This window comes from Mandrillus leucophaeus, unplaced genomic scaffold, assembly GCF_000951045.1.
Source record: "Mandrillus leucophaeus isolate KB7577 unplaced genomic scaffold, Mleu.le_1.0 Scaffold283, whole genome shotgun sequence".
Lineage (NCBI taxonomy): Eukaryota > Metazoa > Chordata > Mammalia > Primates > Cercopithecidae > Mandrillus > Mandrillus leucophaeus.
In genome coordinates, this window is record NW_012102954.1 from 2,470,961 (window position 1) to 2,490,646 (window position 19,686).

General features: G+C 35.2%; 1 protein-coding gene across 1 annotated transcript in view; it reads right to left on the reverse strand.

Moving 5' to 3' along the window:
• The window catches only part of WDFY3 (WD repeat and FYVE domain containing 3), a 288,646-nt gene extending 277,360 nt beyond the window's left edge, over nt 1–11,286 (reverse strand). Inside the window, exon 1 of the mRNA XM_011985448.1 lies at nt 11,195–11,286. The gene's annotated coding sequence lies outside the window, so the exon portion shown is untranslated. The remainder of the gene's footprint in view (nt 1–11,194) is intronic.
• Nucleotides 11,287–19,686: the final 8,400 nt, after the last annotated feature.

Genomic DNA, 19,686 nt, shown 5'->3' on the forward strand with positions numbered 1-19,686 from the left:
TAATCCCAGCACTTTGGGAGGCTAAGGCAGGTGGATCACCTGAGGTCAGGAGTTCAAAACCAGCCTGGCCAACATGGTGAAACCCCATCTCTACTAAAAATTCAAAACTTAGCCAGTTGGGGTAGTATGCACCCATAGTCCCAGCTACTCAGGAGGCTGAGGTGGGAGAATCGACAGAGCTCAGGAGGTCAAGGCTGCAATGAGTTATGATTGTGAGTTAGATATTATTTTCTAATGCCAAACTGCAAAAACTGTGATCAGCTTATTTTTTTGTTAATATAAAAATTTTTATAAATAAATTCCTAAAAGCTACATTAATGGGGGAAGCACTCAGGCTATAAATATACACATTCACATAGGCACAATGATTTTAGGGCACAGCCCTGAGAGATTAAAGGAATCTTTTTCTATACAAAAAAAAATTAATTGCAATATTTTAATACCTAACAATTAGATCTATTTTATTAAAAAGTAGATTTCTGAAAAGTTATTTTCTAGCATTTACAATATTTCTTAGGACACTATCATTGCAGAGGTTTCTACAATGTAAAATGAATAGAAATACGTACACAGCTTTATATCCATATTCTATTTCCTAGGCATTGGCTAATTTTTCTGTGTAGGACTTTATTCTTTACAAAGGCATTTCACATTTAGTTGACCATTTAACTTGATCCTCACAATAACCTTCTGGGAAGAAAGCTAACATATGCCAAATACCTACCATATGCCAGGCTCCACATTCAGGGTTTACATGAACAATCTCTTTAATCCTAACAACAATCACATGAAGTAGATACTATCAATTCCGTTTTTACAAAACAGAACATTGAGAATAAGAAAAGTTAAGTAGCCCAAGGTCACATGCTAGAAACCAGAAAAACCAGGCCTTAGAAACAGGTCTGTCTGCCTTACACCCAATCCTCTGCTCTTTCACCTACACAATGTTGTTTCATCATCACAAAGGAGGAAACGGTCAGAGGAAAACGTATACCTGAACAGGGCTGCTTAGCTTAGTATGTGGTAGAAACAGCATTTAAAACTAAAATCCTGTGCTTCTAAAACTTTTCCTACTACAGTACCTTCCAACTACAGTACCTACACAATCATTATAAAGCATAAAGATATAGCCAAAGTACAAGATCATGGCTTCAAATTTGCCCTTGAAAATTTGCAAGAACCAGTACAATATACTATTACATGTACACTTCCATGGAAAACCTCATAGCATTCCTACAAAAGGTTTAATGCTCACAACTTCCTTTGCTTTTCCAGTAGTAGTTAAGCTCAGAAGAGAAAATCTAAAGGTGTTTCTTCATTCACTCATTCAGCTACTTAGCTAGCACAGAATGGACAATTAACCCTCTAGGTGCTGAGGACTATGATTTCCAAGTCTCTTCCCTCTTTATTAAGTAACTCACCTAGTATCATGCCTCAGTGCCATATGCATTTCCTTTAACCTCTTTCTTTTCCTATTATTTTCCAATTTCTACTCTATTAGCCTCAAAGAAACCTCTCTTAATTGTTCCCATTTGTTAACTTCAACCAAGTAATAACTACTTCTAGTCACTATCTAATGCCCTGGGAAGTTTTTAAAAATATATCTCATGTGGCTTCCTGCTCCTGTGGCAGGAATACTTTCTGACTTCACTAGGCAGACCCAGGAAGAAACAAATGGACAATGTGGATTTTTACAAGAAAGTTGGTCTGGACTCTTCAAAAAGTCAGTATTATCAAAAAAGAAAGGAAGACAGAAAGAAAAAGAGATGAATAGTGAAAAGAGAAGCAGGATAAGGGAAACTAATCTAGATTTTTTAAAGAATAAAGAGACATAAGCAAATGCAATATGTAGACCTTAACTAGATTGTTGTTTGAAAAAAACTATAAAGGAAGTTTTGAGGACAACTGGAGAATTAAGATATGGACTGAATTTAACACAGAACTATTGTTCTTTTTTACATATGGTAATTAATAAGTGGTCATGTAAACAAAGTCCTTATTTCTATGAGATGCATATAAAAGTATGTAGTTTTTAAGAGTAAAATGTCATAAGGTCTGAAATTACTTTCAAATGGTCCAGCAGTATCACACCCCTCTCTAAAATGAACATATTCCACAAGAATATATGTAGCAAAATGTTGGTAATTATTGAATCAAGGTTGAAGGTGTTTAGATGTTCACTGTATTATTCATTAAACCTTTCTGCATGCTTAAATTTTTCAAAATACAAAACTCGGTTTAAAAAGGTAAGGGGGAGATTAATCCATTGGGCAGTCTACACTTGTTTTCAGATTTCTAGTATTCTTCTTTGAAACGGAGTCTCTCTCTGTCACCCAGGCTGGAGTATAGCACAATCTAGGCTCACTACAACCTCTGCCTCCCAGGTTCAAGCAATTCTCCTGCCTTAGCCTCCCAAGTAGGTGGGATTACAGGCATCCGCCATCTCGCCCAGCTAATTTTTGTATTTTTTTTTAAGTAGAGATGGGGTTTCACCATATTGGCCAGGCTGGTCTTGAGCTCCTGACCTCAAGTGATCACCCGCCTCGGCTTCCCAAAGTGCTGGGATTACAGACGTGAGCCACTGCACCCAACCTAGATATCTAGTATTATTGATAGAGCAGAAATAACAACTTCCTCTTAGTCTACAAAGTGCTAACTGCTAAATCTTAAAAGGGTTACCACTCTAATCAGGTTCTGAGGAAGAATACACAAAATTACAACTCTACTCTTTTTTTTTCCTTCCATAAACAAATGTATATCACCAATACTTTAAGTATAAAACCATATAATTTTCCCATGGTACCAAATATGATAATGTGTGGGTATACTGCACAAATCTTTTCTTAAACCATGTTTTTCATAGTTTTCATTAGAACGTCTTACCAAGGTCAACAGAGGGTAAAGGAGCAAATTGTATTTTTATAAAAATCTGTTATTTGCATATACCTTATACAATCTCACAGATGTTATTTTCTATTTATTACGTAGTAAGTACTTTTGTCTTATTCTTAAATGGTCCAATCACCCTGAGACCCAGGCCTTAGGCAAAGCATGCAGACAATGAGGAGTACAATGAACCTAAAGAAAGTTAGAAAGATGGCTACGGTCACCACACATTTTTGCAGAAATACACTTCAGAGAAAACAAGTTTTTTACAAACCTATGCTTCTTCAAAATACAGTTCTAACGTAAGATACCACTGAAAACCTCATTCATTTATGTTCACACACCATTTTACACTATTAAATTAGACTTAAAATGTATTCCCATTCCAGATGAATAAGCTAAAGGCTATGAAAATAAGTCTTCCACAAAATCCCAACATCCATGCAGGCAAGAAGAAGCAAAGGGTTAACTCAAATTAAAAACGTGTATCAAAACGTTTTTTCTTTGGGTATTACTAAAATTATTTAAATACTAAAGGTATTTATTTTCTTCTTGCACATAACCCCTTCTTAGAGAAACTGCCCTTTCCCTACTCACTGAAAAGGGACTTTATTGTGAACACCTAACTAGACTCTTCCAACGATAGCTGACTGCACAGTGTTAGACATCCTCCATGTTGTGAGATAAATGGGTTCTCTCCCTTAGCAAGTTAGAATTTAGAATTTTATGAGCTATTTATCTATGGGGACTATAGGCTAGCTGAATTTAACACTCACAATTGACCACTGTACACTGATAAGAAAGTAGAGACCATTTAGCAAAACAAAACAAAAACAAAAAACACAGGCAACTACAGAAAAAGGAGAGGAGGCACCTAAAAATATTTAGGTCCTCAGAAGCCTGGCTGTACTTCCTGTACTGAGTTCTATAGTATGTGTCACCAGGAAAATTGTCTTCAAAACAGCCATCAGGGGTGAGGCGGGAAGGTAAATATGGACATCTATGTAGATACAGATGTAAACTTCCAAAGAAACAAATGAGTTAAATTACCATACTAAATACCAAAAATATGATTAGAACATAGCAACACTTGGGATTCAATTATTAATCAATACATTCTTCCCAAAGTAGGATGGTAACCTTCTTTGGAGTCACTTGCGAAGATAGAACAAATCATTTCTGGTCCAAACTTTCTTTATTAGTGTGCATTTTCTTACTTTTATCAGCAATAGAATAAAATGTTTGAAACCTGTGTTTAATATTAATGAATATTCACAGACTATCAGCTTTAACTATAAATTCAAATATAATAAAAATGCCTTATGTCCTTTTAGGGTAGAGAAAGAAATAAGCAATGTCTTTCTTCATGTATTAGAGAGGCAGGATAGGAGAGCAGTCAAATGCATGGGCCCTGGAGCCAGACTCCTAGGTTGGAATTCAGGCTCTGCCATTGCTAATCCTGTGACGTTGGGTCAGTTACTTCTCCTGTCCAACAGTATAAAATTAGAATAATAATAATAGAATCTATCTCATAGGATTATAAGAAAAATAAATGACATGATGTGTTTTTAAAAAATCCTAGGAAACAGTCAATGTGAGCTGCCATTAATATTATTTTTAATAATAATTAGCTATTATTCTGGTAACGGGTGGATTTCAAACATATTCATAACATTATAAAACTGAATTCCTTCAACAGGGAGACTCTCTAATAGGTACAGGAAATAAAAAACATAAAAATGTATGATCCAAGAAACAGGAGCAATAAAGATAAACTCATATTTTTAAAAACCCTCATCGCCTAGACTATCTAATTCTATAGTGGGGCCTCCATAATAACAAACCATGAAGTGTTTTTTCATGAGGGATACTCTGTTTTTTGATAAAATTCTGTAAAGGTTTCAGTAACTCCTGACCACAGAAGGAAGCCTTATCCCTAAATGTCCTTTCATCACTCAGAAACAGCAAAGCATTAGGATTATCTACTGATGTTGGAAGAAGACAAAGGTTTTAAAAAAAAAAAAAAAAATCATCTCAAAAAGTTTTAATTTTAAACCATCACTGGTTCAGAGATGACTACGAAAACACATTCTTATAGGGCTTTTTGAAACTTGTTTTGGACTAGGCAATTATATAGGTAAGAAACAGCTAGAGATGTTGTTAAGGAGAAAAACAATTCTTGCATCATAAACGTATGATACATGATTTGCTTCCTACAAAACATGCAGTATGATCAAATAAGAGAACCAAGCTGAAAGGTCAAAAATTAAGCGGAAGAGAAGAAATGATGAGGTAGAAGGGAGGGAAGGAGACCATTATAAATAATTTCAGCTATTTGGAGGAGGCAAGAATCAAAATATCCTAATTTTTATAGAAAATACAAAGTAGTTAAAACTTAACAACTTACAAAGTAGTTTCAAACTAACTACTTTGTTAAGTTTAAAAAAGCAAGCAAAGACTAAAAAGAACCTGTACTTCCTTCCCTATATGTTTTGAAATCTGGTAATTCTTTAACTCATATTTCAATCCGGAATATAGGCATATTCACAAAAAATTATTCATTCAATCAAAAAATACTGAATCTGTATTTTCAAAATACGATCCTCGGCTAGGCTTTTTTAGGTGCCTCACCCAATACACACAAAGACGATAATAAGCAGCTTCAGAGTCTGTATTTCAGATTTTTTTTAATTTTCCTTTTTCCTTCTATATCACTTACATTTCAAATTCCATATTTCACTTTACTTAGGCATAGATCCTTTTTCTAAAAGGAGAAAGAGTTTAGCTTTCTTAGGATGCAACCAAGGGGCCTTAGTCATCTCACAACCAGATTAATCCATGTAAAGATGCCTTTTAGTAGAGATATTCATAAAACTGAGGCACCCTCAAGGGACACTCACAGGACCACAGGGAATGACTTGACCTTTATAAGGCAATGAAGAGAAAAGGCATCCCTTCTCCCCACTTCTTTCCCCTATGTGAAAACAAAACAAAATAAGAAACAGAAAAGGGGGGCTAGTGGTTAACGTTAAAAAAGAAAATGAAAACTTGACATCCTAGTGCTTGTACTTTTTAAGAACTTATTGACTACAAAAATATCACCTCTGACCTAAGCAAAGAGAACACACTTATTCCCTCTATTTCCTTTTTCTCTCCTTTCTTTGTAAGTCAATAATTTAAGTGATGCCTTTAAACTTATATCTTTTTATGCAGACTCTATTCTATTTTTCAAAAATAAACATCACTTCTTGGCTTTTGGCTAAGATCAAGTGAAAAAATAAAGTCAATATGCTAATAAAATATGTAACCAATCAACTAAATACCAAGGGATATATATATATATGATCATTTGCTGTGGACATGATTTTGTTTATATTTCAATCTCAAAAATTCTGAAGTAAAAATGAAGTAAAAAAAAAAAAAGTGATGCTTATTAACAACAAATAGCAGCTAATATAAATTTAGCTTCTACTTACTGTGTGCCAGGCACAGTATTAAGTCCTTTATAAGCATTATCACATTTAATCCTTTGATACTTCTAAGTATTACTAATAAACCCATGTTACAGATGAGGAAATAAGAAGATATCAGAAAATCTGTCCTGGGGTAAAGAGCTGTAAGCAGGCCAGGTGTGGTGGCTCACGCCTGTAATCTCAGCACTTTGGGAGGCCGAGGTGGGAGGATCATGAGGTCAGGAGTTCAAGACCATCCTGGCCAACATGGTGAAACCCTGTCTCTACTAAAAATACAAAAAATTCACTGGCATAGTGGTAGGTGCCTGTAATCCCAGCTACTCAGGAGGCTGAGGCAGGAGAATTGCTTGAACCCAGGAGGCAGAGGTTGCAGTGAGCCGAGATCGCACCACTGCACTTCAGCCTGGGTGACAGTGTGACACTCCGTCTAAAAAAATTAAAAAATAAAAAAGCTGTAAGCAGTAATATGATTTAAACTAGAAAACATGATTAAGTTTGAGACCTTAACCAAACAAAACACATATTACACTGCAATTTTTTCACTTTCATATCTGCTTTATTAATACACCTTTTTTAAAATCATACTGTTGATAAAGATCAATGTATAATTTGTCCCCAAAACAAGTGCTAAGTAAGGGATACTAAGGGTTGAAAATCAATGTGATGTGGCCATACAAACATCAGGCTCTATTTAATAAATCAAAAGTCTACAGAAAAAGGAAAAAAGTTTCACAACAGAAGATAAAGTGGTGATTAAAAAGATTAGTATTTCTAAGTCTTAAATTGTAAGTATCACTTGTTCAAAGGAAAGAAAATTGAATTAGATTTTAAAATCCTAAAATTCTATTTAGTAATACAATTTTATTTTGCTACTTACTTTTTTCTGATTATAAGAACTTTTTGTACTTTGTAATTTAAACTTCACATTAAGTATCTTTACTCATTTACATTTTCCTGAGTTCCCTTTCAGCTTTTTAAACTCTCTCAACACATGTCTTCTTTCTAATACATTTGACACAGACTTTCATTTCTGGGTGATGTTTTTCTAAACCATAAAATTTGCAACATTATTTTCTTCAAAGAATCTAAAGCCTAAAATCTAGTCGTAAATCTATCCAGTTCTAGAAGTTTTCATAATAAAAAGAAGGTATATTACAAAACAAAACTCTCAGCTCAGTATCCTGGTAACAGCATCCTAAGAGCTTAAGCTTAAACCTTCCCCTTTGCCATAATCATTTCAACAGACCTTCCCCTTTGCCATCAATTCAACAGTTTTTTCTAAGAAAAAAAATTATCAATTGTTCAAAAATAAGAATGCTTTCCCCAGTCCACTATAGGTGGACCAAAAGAAAGTCTTAAATCTATATATGACTTCTGCTAACCATGCTAACAAGTGAAAAAGAAAACCACATAGAAATCCTATTAAATTATATTTACTCAATTTCTGTATAGTATGACTTAAACGTCCAAATCTAGTGAGACTTAAAAATGTCTCATCGTTTCTAACAATGAGGTGTTTGTTTACTATTAAATGTATTCTATTTACAGTAATTCACAAATAATTATAATTAAACAACTACTTATAAAAATAACCACTTGTAAAATCATGTAAAAATCATGTCATCATATGGTTAAGAAGTATAAGCTCCATCTACCCTAATGAAGTTTGTAAAAAGAATCTTTTCTCCATGAACTTGAGATTTTCTTAGACTAAATTTACTAAAGAAATGTTATTCCACATGTTACACACACACCCCTTATAGAATAACTCCTACAGATAATGCCAACTAGGTCAAATTTCACTTCCAGAAACACAACTATACTACCTTCCATAACAAGAATTACAAAATGAACCCATAAAATTAGTTTCCAAGTATGATGATGGTTGATTTGGGGTGTCAACATGACTGGATTAAGGGATACCCAGTGAAATGGTTTGGCTTTGTGTCCCCACCCAAATTTCACCTTGAACTGTAACCTCCATAATCCCCATGTGTCAAGGGCGGGGCCAGGTGGAGGCAATCGGCTCATGGGGGAGGATTCCCCCATGCTGGTGTTGTGATAATGAGTGACTCTCATGGGATCTGATGGTAAGTGTCTGGCATTTCCTCTGCTGGCATTCATTCTCCTGCTGCCCAGTGAAGATGTACCGTCCGTCATGATTGTAAGTTTCCTGAGGCCTCCCCAGCCATGCAGAACTGTAATCCCAGCACTTCAGAGGCTGAGGCGGGTGGATCACCTGAAGTCAGGAATTGGAGACCAGCCTGGCCAACATGGCAAAACCCTGTCTCTACTGAAAATACAAAAAACTCAGCTGGACATGGTGACGCACACCTGTAATCCCAGCTACTCAGGAGGCTGAGGCACGAGAATCTCTTGAACCCAGGAGGCGGAGGTTACAGTGAGTCAAAGTCGCATCACTGCACTCCAGCATGGGCAACAAGACAGAAACTTCACTCAAAAAGGAAAAAAAAAAAAAATCTGGACACAAGAGACATGCACAGAAGGAAGGCCATGCACAGAGACACAGGGAAAAGACAGCCACCTAAAAGCCAAGAAAACAGGACTGGAACAAATCCTTCCCTCAGAGGCCTCAGAAGGAGCCAACCCTGCAACACTGACTTCAGACTTCTATCATACAGACAGTGAGACCATAAATTCCTGTCATTTAAGCCACCCAGTTTTTGGTACTTTGTTATAGCAGCCCTAACAAACTAATGTATGTGGCAAGAGATAGCACACATATACTTAATTCAAAATAACTTCTATCAACAATACCAAAGTTAGCCTCCATTTAGGACTCAAGGAGATGCCCCAAGGTCTTTATTAAGAAAAAAAATATTAGTCCATACCAGAAAATCTTAGGACCACAGATATTTTAGTGAGCTGGGACCTCTGCAGTCATATAATCTAATCTACTCATTTCAAAAATTGATGATGATAATGATAACGATGTGCCAGGAACTGTTTGAATACATATGTTAATTCTTCATAACAATACCATGAGCTACCACTATCATCTGCTCCTTTTTTAAGATGTAGAAATTGATGTCCAGAAGTAAAGATCACAAAGCTAGTATGTGGCAATGCCAGGATCTGAATAAATTCAGGTGCACAGAGAAAAAGTAATTCACCCAAAATCATAGTTGGCAGCTGAGCTGGGTACCTAATAGTATGTCTCCTATATTCAAATCTTTTTTTCTCAAAAAGTCAAATGAAAAAGCTTTCCTTTCTCAAAATATCTTATTGCACTGTACCGTTTTATTCATGAAAGTCAAATAAAAGTCCATCAACTGGTGCATGGATACACAAACTGTGGACTATCCAAACAATGAAATACTACCCAGCATTAAAAGTATCAGAAGTTTTATCCTTTTTAATGCCAGGTAACATAGATGAATGCAATAACATGGATAAATCTTTAAAGTATTACAATATTCCCCCTTTATCCATGATTTCACCCTCCATGGTTCCAATTACCCACAATCCAAAAACATTATACACAATAAGATATTTTGATAGAAACCATAGTCACATAACTTTCATTGTAATACTTGTTATTATAATTGTTATATTTTATTAGTAGTTATTGTTAATCTCTTACTGTGCCTAATGTATAAATTATACTTGGTTACAGGTAAGTATGTATAGAAAAAATATAGTATACATAGGGTTCCCTACTATCTGTGGTTTCAGGCTTCCACTGGGTGTCTTGGAACATATCCCTCTCTGATAAGGGGACACTACCACACATGTGGAGGAAGTACTACTACATCTTATTACTAGTTATCCACATTTTAGTAGGAATAAGTGAGATCTTTTTCAGAGAACAGGCTTTAAAACAAAGAAAGCCAATGCAAAGCTTTTAAATTACCATGTCCTAAGCTACAATTTGTCTAAAGATATCTGACTGAAGAATCAAATTCTGTTCCGGCAAATTAGTATCGAGTGCTTAGTTAGCCTTTCTTTGGGATCTGGATTATAAGGTATTATGCTTGGGAGGCAGTGGTAAGCAGGCTTCACCTCACAAAGAATAGAAATGTGATGATAGCTAGTTCCCAAAGAGAGAGAGAAGAATGAGATCGACATGCAGAAAAGAGACGCTCTGCTGAGAGCCTGCAGGAAATCTTATTGTCTTTGGTACTGGGTTCTTATTGTGCAGTCCAGCTGCATTTCTGTTCTTGGATCCTGTGGCATCTCCTGGGACACTCCCAAAAGTTTTCCCATTTTTGGTTACAATAATTTGATTACTTGCAATCAACGGAGAACCAACATGATCAAAAAGGTACGCTATCTAAAGCTGAAGAACATTATTGAAAAACTAATAACCTCATGTAAAAAATAAACGTTTTAATAACAACAAAGTAAAACATTAAAACTAAGATAGCCACAGTGCTCTCAAGGGCCTCACAAGATAGTGTATTCCTTAAACTAGTCACTCAAATAAACTACAATACAATGGATTAAAGAGTTCCAAAGCATGTGCTTTAAAAACAACTAGATTTTTCCAGGAAAAAACAAGAGGAAATGATGCTTTAAAAATATGACTTTTATCATCTGTAGGTATCTACAAGAAAAGTAATGTTGATTTAAAGCCAAAATTGAAACTGAAGATAACTTATTATAATGTAGCCCTGTTTTGGTGCAGAAAACTAAGAGCCAACAAGCAAAGAAGGCTTGCCCAAGCTTACCAGTCATCAGTGGTAAAGGACGGTTGAAACCCAACTCCTGAATCACAAGTCACTGGTCTTGCTGCTGCACAATAACGCAGCAAAGACAATCACCATTCTGTTCCTAGCTCCTTTTTCAACAAATAAAACAATCCTAAAACTGACCTGATTCTCTGTTCTGGGCTGGCATGAACCTGCTTAGAAATGATAAGAATGGCAGGCACTTTCTTCCTGAAGCAGATGTGGAGAAGTATTATACCTGATGAAGAAAAGGAAAAGAAAACTCAGTTTATGTTCAGAATATGCATCATGAGTCATTCATTTTCTACTGATTCTCTTTACCTCCTTACTTGCTGTCTTGCTTGTTTAATAATGGAACATATAGCACTTCATTTAAAATAGATTAAATTTGCTATTAAAAATCCATGAAAAATATAAAGTTATTTAAAGCTGCTCTCTATAGACCATCTGATTCCGCTTCTTCATTTTACTGATAAGGAAACTTTGACCTGGAGAAGTTATGGGAAGAATCAATGACAACACAGCTACTTAGTGTTAGAGCCAGATTCAGAACTCAACCCTTATCACTTCTGGTCCAGGACTCATTTATATATCACAGACCACACTGCCATTTTTCTTGGAGAAAAAATTCTTGCTATTTCTCTAGGTGTATTTGTCATGCATCTCAAGATAAATGTGGTATAGAGCTGAACTGATTTGTTCTAAATTAAAATTTTAAAAATTGCTGCCTCATTCAAAGGTCACACTGTAGTCTCAAATTATTTGGGTTGTCTTATACAGGATATATAAATGTTTCCTTTCATTTACCAGTCAATATTTCAATATGAAAACATTAGCATATGAATCATGAGATCTAGTTTCTAGGCCTCTAGTAACTCTGCTCTCAACAAGTCTATATTGTAGTCAAACACATTTTTGGTCCTAAAGCTCTTTAATTCAAAAATGAGGAGCCTAGACTAATTCCTAGGGGCCTTCTAACTCTAAAATGTTATACCAAAGAATAGCATCATCTTTAATGACATTCACCTTTTTAGATGAGCTATGTGTTTTTGTTATATAACTTTATTTGTTAAACTCTTTAATCATATTATTATAGTTCAAACAAAACCAGTAATATTGCCTTCAACAGACAGGTAATTATTCAAAAACCTAACCAATAATAATCCAGTTTTGCTGGTCTATCTCATTACCTGGCTGGTTCTTATATTACAGAAACCCAGCTAGAAGTAGAAGAAAAATCCTTCTTTTTCATTTTTAAATATATAGATTTATAGAGTACATGAGATGTTTTGATACAGGCATATAATATGTAATAATCACATCAGGGTAAATGGGGTGTCCATTATCTCAAGCATTTATTTTTTTGTGTTATGAACGTTTCAATTATACTTAGTCACTTTTAATGTACAATAAATTATTGTTAACTACAGTCACCCTGTTGTGCTACCAAATACTAGATCTTCTACATTCTTTCTAACTATATTTTTGTACCCATTAACCATCCCCACCCTTGTCCCACCCACTACCCTGCCCAGCTTCTGGTAACCAACATTCTGTTCTCTATTTATGAGTTCAATTGTTTTAATTTTTCGCTCCCAGAAATGAGTGAGGACATGCAAAGTTTGTCTTTCTGCACCTGGCTTATTTTGCTTAACGTAATGTCCTCCAGTTTCACCTATGTTATTGCAAATGACAGGATCTCATTCTTTTTTACAGCTGAATAGTATTCCAGTGTGTATGAACCACATTTTCTTTATCCATTTATCTGTTGATGTATACTTAGTTTGCATCCGAATCTTGGCTATTGGTAACAGTGCTTATAAATATGGAAGTGTAGATATCTCTTTGATATACTGATTTCCTTTCTTTCCAGTATAAACCTGGTAGTGGGATTGCTGGATCACATGGCAGTTCTATTTTTAGGTTTTTAGGAACCTGCATACTGTTCTCTATAATGTCTGATTTGTATTCCCATCAACAGTGTACAAGGGTTCCCTTTTCTCCACATCCTTGCCAGCATTTGTTATTGCCTGTCTTTTGCATAAAAGCCATTTTAACGGGATGAGATGGTATCTCATTATGGTTTTGATTAGAATTTCTTTGATGATCAATGACACTGAGCACTTTTTCATGCATGTTTGTGTGCCATATGTATGTCTTCTTTTGAGAAATGTCTATTCTGATCTTTTGCCCATTTTTTAAATCAGATTAAGGAAAAGTACTCTTTAAAAGTCTACCTCTTGGGTAGTTTCTAAGAAATATCCTGAATTATTTCCTTAAATCATTGATCTGGTTATTCATCCAATAAGTTTTTACTGAGTCACTTGCCAGATGGCACATACATAGAGGCTTAAAGAGACAGAAAGCTTTAAAACAAGATAATTCTAGTGAAATACTGAGTGCTATTAGGAATTCAGGTGGCAGTAGAGAGTGGGTAGAAGTAATGACATGTCTCCTAAATTATGACTTCAGATTATGGCTTATCTTTTAATATATTAATTACTACATACAACAATTATTTGGAACATTTAAAATTCAAAGCAAAATAATAGAATGAACATCCAGATAACTGTCACCCAACTCAAGAACCTAAGGGTAAGTTATTGGTATTGTTCTACTAATTTGCTCCTCCTCCATTCCATGCTCTGCCTCCCTTATCCCTGCCACTCCCTGTAACTGCAATCCTGTATTTTGTGTTTATCATTACTTTGCTCTTTAAACAGTATATCACATAGGTACATCTTCCTGAACAATACATTTGCTTGGTTCTGAATTCTATAAAAATGGTATCAAAATCTATCCTCCTGTCTTATAGGATTTGATTTTTTAATTCAATATTATGTTTCCAAAACTCACCCATGTTGTTGCATATAGTTGTAGTTCATTCATTTTCACTGCAGAATACTACTCATTGTACAAACATACCACAATTTAATTATCCGTTCTCTTGTCAATAGCTTATTTTCCCCTCCAAGTTTTGTTTTGTTTTGCTATTATGAATATTTATGCTATAAAAGTTCTAACACGTGTCATGTTCCATATGTGTCCGAGTTTCTCTTAAGTACATGCCTAAGAGTTAGGGAGTAATCTTAAATTTAACTTTTCATCATGATGCCAATTTTTACTTTCCCTAAAGTGTGTCTGGCAATTTATAACTTCACTACCAACAGGTAGTAGCGGAACTACCACATCTACAGCCTCTCCAACATGTAGTAATGCCAACTTTTTAATGCTGGGGTATAAAATGGCATCTAATTGTGGTCTTAGTTTGCACTTCCTTGCCAGTTAATGATGCTGAATATTTCTTCATGTTTCTTGGCTACCTCATATTTTCTATTGTATGGAATGCCTATTCATATATTTTACCCATTTTCCTCCTGAGTTATTTGCCATTTTCATATTGTTTCATGTGTATTTTATATGTATTTGGATGCCATTACTTGGTTTTACCAGTCTTGACCAAATACAGGCAATTGTTGAGATAAGGGAGCAGAAGCAAAAATAGCAGGCGGCCAGAAAACTGGCAACAGCAAGTTAGAGTACCAATGATTTTCTCAACCCATTTTTTAATATAAATGTAATCTACAGACATCTTAAACTATCAGAAATCTAAAATATTATAAAATCAATCTAGATTTACAATCTTTCATTTTAATATAAACTCAGCCAAGAGCAAATGCTACAAAATGATTTCAGTACATTCTAACTGCAATATGCAATATAATATAATTCTCAGGAATCAAGTTTTACATAGGTCACAATTGAGACCACAATTTAAAGTTACCATTTTGACCCTGACATTTTACATATTTTTACTTCAGGCTTTGCTTGCCTCCAATTTAGAATAAGTCAGTTACATTGTCAGAGGGTTAAGTTTAAATGTATATGTACATATGTATAAAAACTAAATTTCAAACTTAAACTATGTAAATTGAAATGCCACAGAAACCTGAATTCCAGACTTAGCTAGATGATCAGCTATATCTCCCTGGCCTATCTATGTCTTCTGAGTTGGTTTTCTTATATTAATATTTAAAATGGAAATTGTGCCCGGTAAGTTCCAAGACCCTTTGAATCAATGATAACTCTTTGGGCTGGGAGTGGTGGCTCATGCCTGTAATTCCAGCTCTTTGGGAGGCCGAGGCAGGACTATTACTTGAGAACAGCAGTTTGATACCACCCTGGGTAACATAGTGAGACCCCATCTCTACAAAAAATTAAAAAATTAGCTAGGCATGGTGGCACACACCTATAGTTCTAGGTACTTAGGAGGCTGAGGCAGGAGGACCACTTGAGTCCAGGAGACGGAGGCCACAGTGAGCTTTAAACATGCCACTGCCCTTCAGCCTGGGCAGCATAGCGAGATCCTGTCTCTTTAAAAAATATATATATTTGGCTTGAAGATCAATGAGAAAATTTTTTTCCAAATAGCCCAAAAAGATTTTGTGGGGTCTCTTTCCAAACTTTATACAAAATAGCCAGCTAAACTAAATAATAACAAAAAATTAATGTTCTGAAAAAAAATTTTTAACAAGCAGTTTTATAGTCCTCCTAAGGCCTCCCAGGACTCCTGCCAGATAATCTGATGAAAAGCATCATACAAGAAAAAAAAATTCAAAAGCCACAGGCAATCAGAAGAGAACTTCCAGAATCTCTCATGACATTTACCTCCCCACCTGAATCTGTACCCTTTTACTGAATTTCAGGATTCACATCAAAATCTAACTCCTCCACTTTGCTACTAGATATTACATGCCTAGAACGCCAATGTCACTGCTCTAGGAAATCCCACTTCTTTCTCCTATGCCATCAATTTCCTCCTTCCAATAAAGCAAAATCATTGGCAAATACATTTCCAATCATTAGAAAACAAACAACAAAACCTCTCAACTCCTTATACGCCTCTAGGTGATGGCCAATATCTTTGATTCCTTTTTTAGCAAAACATCACAAACATATACTCCCTGTCTAAAAGTATACTTTCATTCAAATTTAACCCACTCCAATTAGACTTTTACTACACAACACATCACTGAAACTTAAGGTCATCAATTACCTGAATATTGTTAAATCCAAAGGCCTGTTAGTCCTCATCTTTCTTGACTTATCTGCAGCATTTGGCATGACAAATCACATACTGATACACTTTCTTTTCTTGGCTTCTAGAATCAACTCTACTGGTTTCACCTTATCTCACTGACCTCTCCTTATCAGCCTTCTTTGCTAGTTCCTCCTCTGCTTGACCTCTAAAGTTCAACTTCTTATCCTTCTTCTCTAACCCACTGGCAAGTATTATTGACTTTATCTACAAAAATACTGAGAATCTGACCACTTCTCGCCACTTGCATAGTTAGTATTTTGGTCAAAGTCTGTATTGTCTCTCGCTTGGATTTTTGCCATAGGTTAGTAACTGGCCTCCCAACTTCTACCCTTGTCCTATTTTCAAGTCCTTTCTCATCAAAGTAGCCAGAGTGATCCAGACAACCTAACATAAATAATAAATCGCATAACATCTGCTCCCAAAATCTCCCAATGGTTTACCATCTCACTCAGAGTAAGTCATTTTTTTTTTAAATGACATAAAAAGAACCTATAAAATTTGGCCCCCGTTACCTCTGACTTCATTTCCTACTAACTTCCTTGCCATTCTTTTTACAGGGCAGGCACATCCTTGCCTTGGGGCCTTTATACTTGCTATTCTCTCCCTATATGCTTTTCCAAGAGATTATTACAGTAGATCCTTCCTTATCTGTGTGGGTTGGGGATTGGATATGTTCCAAGACCCCCAGTATGTGCTTGAAACCTCAAATAGTACTGAATCCTATATCTACTACATTTTTCCCCATACATATATACCTGTGATAAAATTTAATTTATAAATGAGGCATAGTACTCTTATGCTTTGGGGCCATTATTAAGTAAAATAAGTGTTATTTGGATATAAGCACTGTGATAATCTGACAGGTGTATTTCCCTTCTGTTCCTATTTGTCTATGTCCTTCCATGAAAATGTAAAATCTATGCGGGCAATGGTTTTGTTTAGTTTGATGCTACAGTTCCAATGCCTAGAAAAGAATCTGGTACATAGCAGGCATCCAATTAACATTTTTTTAAAATAAACAAACAGTTACGCTCTTAGGGCTAAAAATGGGACTCTTTCCTAGTTTATAAAGCAAGATAATCTAAATCAGGGGACAACAACTAGATTTTTTATATAAAAGAACCATTCTAAAATTTCTTGAAAAGATAATTGATAATGATGATAACCTCCAAATACTTTATTAGACATTGTAGCTGATACTTCCATAAATTTGATAAATTAACAAATAGTTCCCCCTATGATTAGGTTTTAGACTCTGGCCGTCCACAGAATGACTCCTTTCTTTCCCACTAACTACTGTCATATTTAACAATGGTTGGCTTGCAGGGCCATAACACCAACACACAGTAAAATATTTCAAAAATGTTCATTCCAAACTGGTTCCCGAGAAAGAATCAAGCTCTTTATAAATGAGGAAAGTCTAAAAAAAAGGGCAGATATTTTTAAATGTTTTCAATATTTTGTTTGAAAATAATTTCAAACTTACAGAAAACTTACTAAGAATACAAAAATCACTCATACTCAGATTCAGCCATTACTAATGTCACCTCTTTACTTTTCCATTTGTGCTCCTGAGCTCTCTTACACTTTCTTGCATTCACACACACACACACACACACGCACACATACACTTTTTTCCTGGAGCAAATGAGAATAAACCATATATCAAGACCTTTGCTCCTCTGCTTCCAATGTACATTTCTTTAGCAATACTCTCTCTTATAAGGAAAGCACAGAGATCAGCTTCAGTAATTATAATATAGTTATAATATTTTTATCTATTCTATGGTCTATATTCCAATATTCTAATTTTTCAATTGATCCAATAACATCCTGCATGGTATATTTTCCCCCATTCAGTACAAGATCCAGTCTAGGGTCAGATACTGTAGTTAGTGGTTCTCTCTTCTAAGTCTCCTTTAATTTGGAACACTTCCATAGCCTTTCTTTCGCTTTATGACACTGACTTTTTTAAGGACCACAGTTCCCTCCCCGCTTTTTAAAGTAGAACATTCCTTATTTTGCACTTGTCAAATGTTTCCTCATGATTAAATTCAGGTTATGCAGTCTTGGCCAGAATACTACAGAGGAGATGATGTGTCCCCTCAGGGTGTCCTATCTGGAGTCACATGGTGACCATCTGCCCCATATTGTTGTTGGATTGCACCAATGCGTAATCACTATATTATCCCTTGCAATTAGTACACAGTCTGTGGGGTGATGCTCTAAGACATTGAAAATATCCTGCTTCTCATTGAAATTTCTCCCTGATTTTGTTATGACTCTTGCCCTACCTAATATCTACATGCTGGCTACAAAATAATGATTTCTCCAACTCTAAAGTTCAGAGTCCTACTGTAACAAAGAGTCTTCCTTTGTCCTCTATTCATTCACTATTTTTATTATCATTATGGATTTATTACTATTTCTAATGGTTCATAATTTATTATTATACTTACTTGATTATTAAATTATCTCAAATTTGGCTAGTAGGAATGCCAACAGGTTTCTTGTGACATGTTCTTATTTTTTTAAAAAAAGTTTCTATTTTCTAGCATTAAAAAAATAATCCAGGCTCACCTGGTATGTGCCCTACCCTATCCTAGAATCATCTACTTCTGTGAGGAACTCTGGTTCCTTTGAGTTAAGAATGGTATTACATAATTTTAATTCCAAGATTTGGGAGTTAGGTATGCTGTTTGACTCTTAGCCTTTTTGCTGGACAGAGCTAGGAAATGCAATTACATACACACATATATTGGCTTAAAACATAATGAATTCACACTGATAACTTCAATTCCAATCCATCTGCACAGAATTTATTTTGCCTTCTCCCATCCCATATTTGTGTATCCCTCCTTCCTCAGGGAGAACCCTCACCCCAACAACCTCAAAACATTTACTCAATCCCCAATACACCTAAAAAGTTCCAGAAGTGCTATGTCTATATCACTATGAAAAGTAAACCTAATAGAACGAGTTCAAGAGTTGCCTGCAACCCTTCTCTTTCACCTCTACCCAAGCTGAGGGTATATAGTCAATACCATGTTATTAATAACAAAATACTTAGATTTACTCTTTGTTCCCTCAATGAGGGTACAGTACTAATTTAAAATACATTCAGATTCATTTGTTTCAGTGGCTTAAGATTTGCCATTTCCATCCTTATTTTGAATTCTGAAAAAAACACACTATGAAAAGCCAAAACTATATTTAAAAAAAAAGGTTTACTCTGAAGTGTCATTCCCTCCCATAAACCTCTGGCCCCATTACTTCTCACTACCCCTTCTTTTTGTAAAGTCAAGCATATATGCGTATGTGTTATTTTCCCTTTTTCCTTACACGAAAGACAGCACACTATATATTCTTGTTTATACTAACTAGCTCAATCCAGATTGAAGGAAACTCCTCCCAAAGCCTTTTATAAGATACAATATCTTGATATCAAAACCAGACAAAGAGATTAAGAGAAAAGACGACTAGAAATTTCCTATTTTTTGTGAACATAAATGCAAAACTTTTAACAAAATATAAG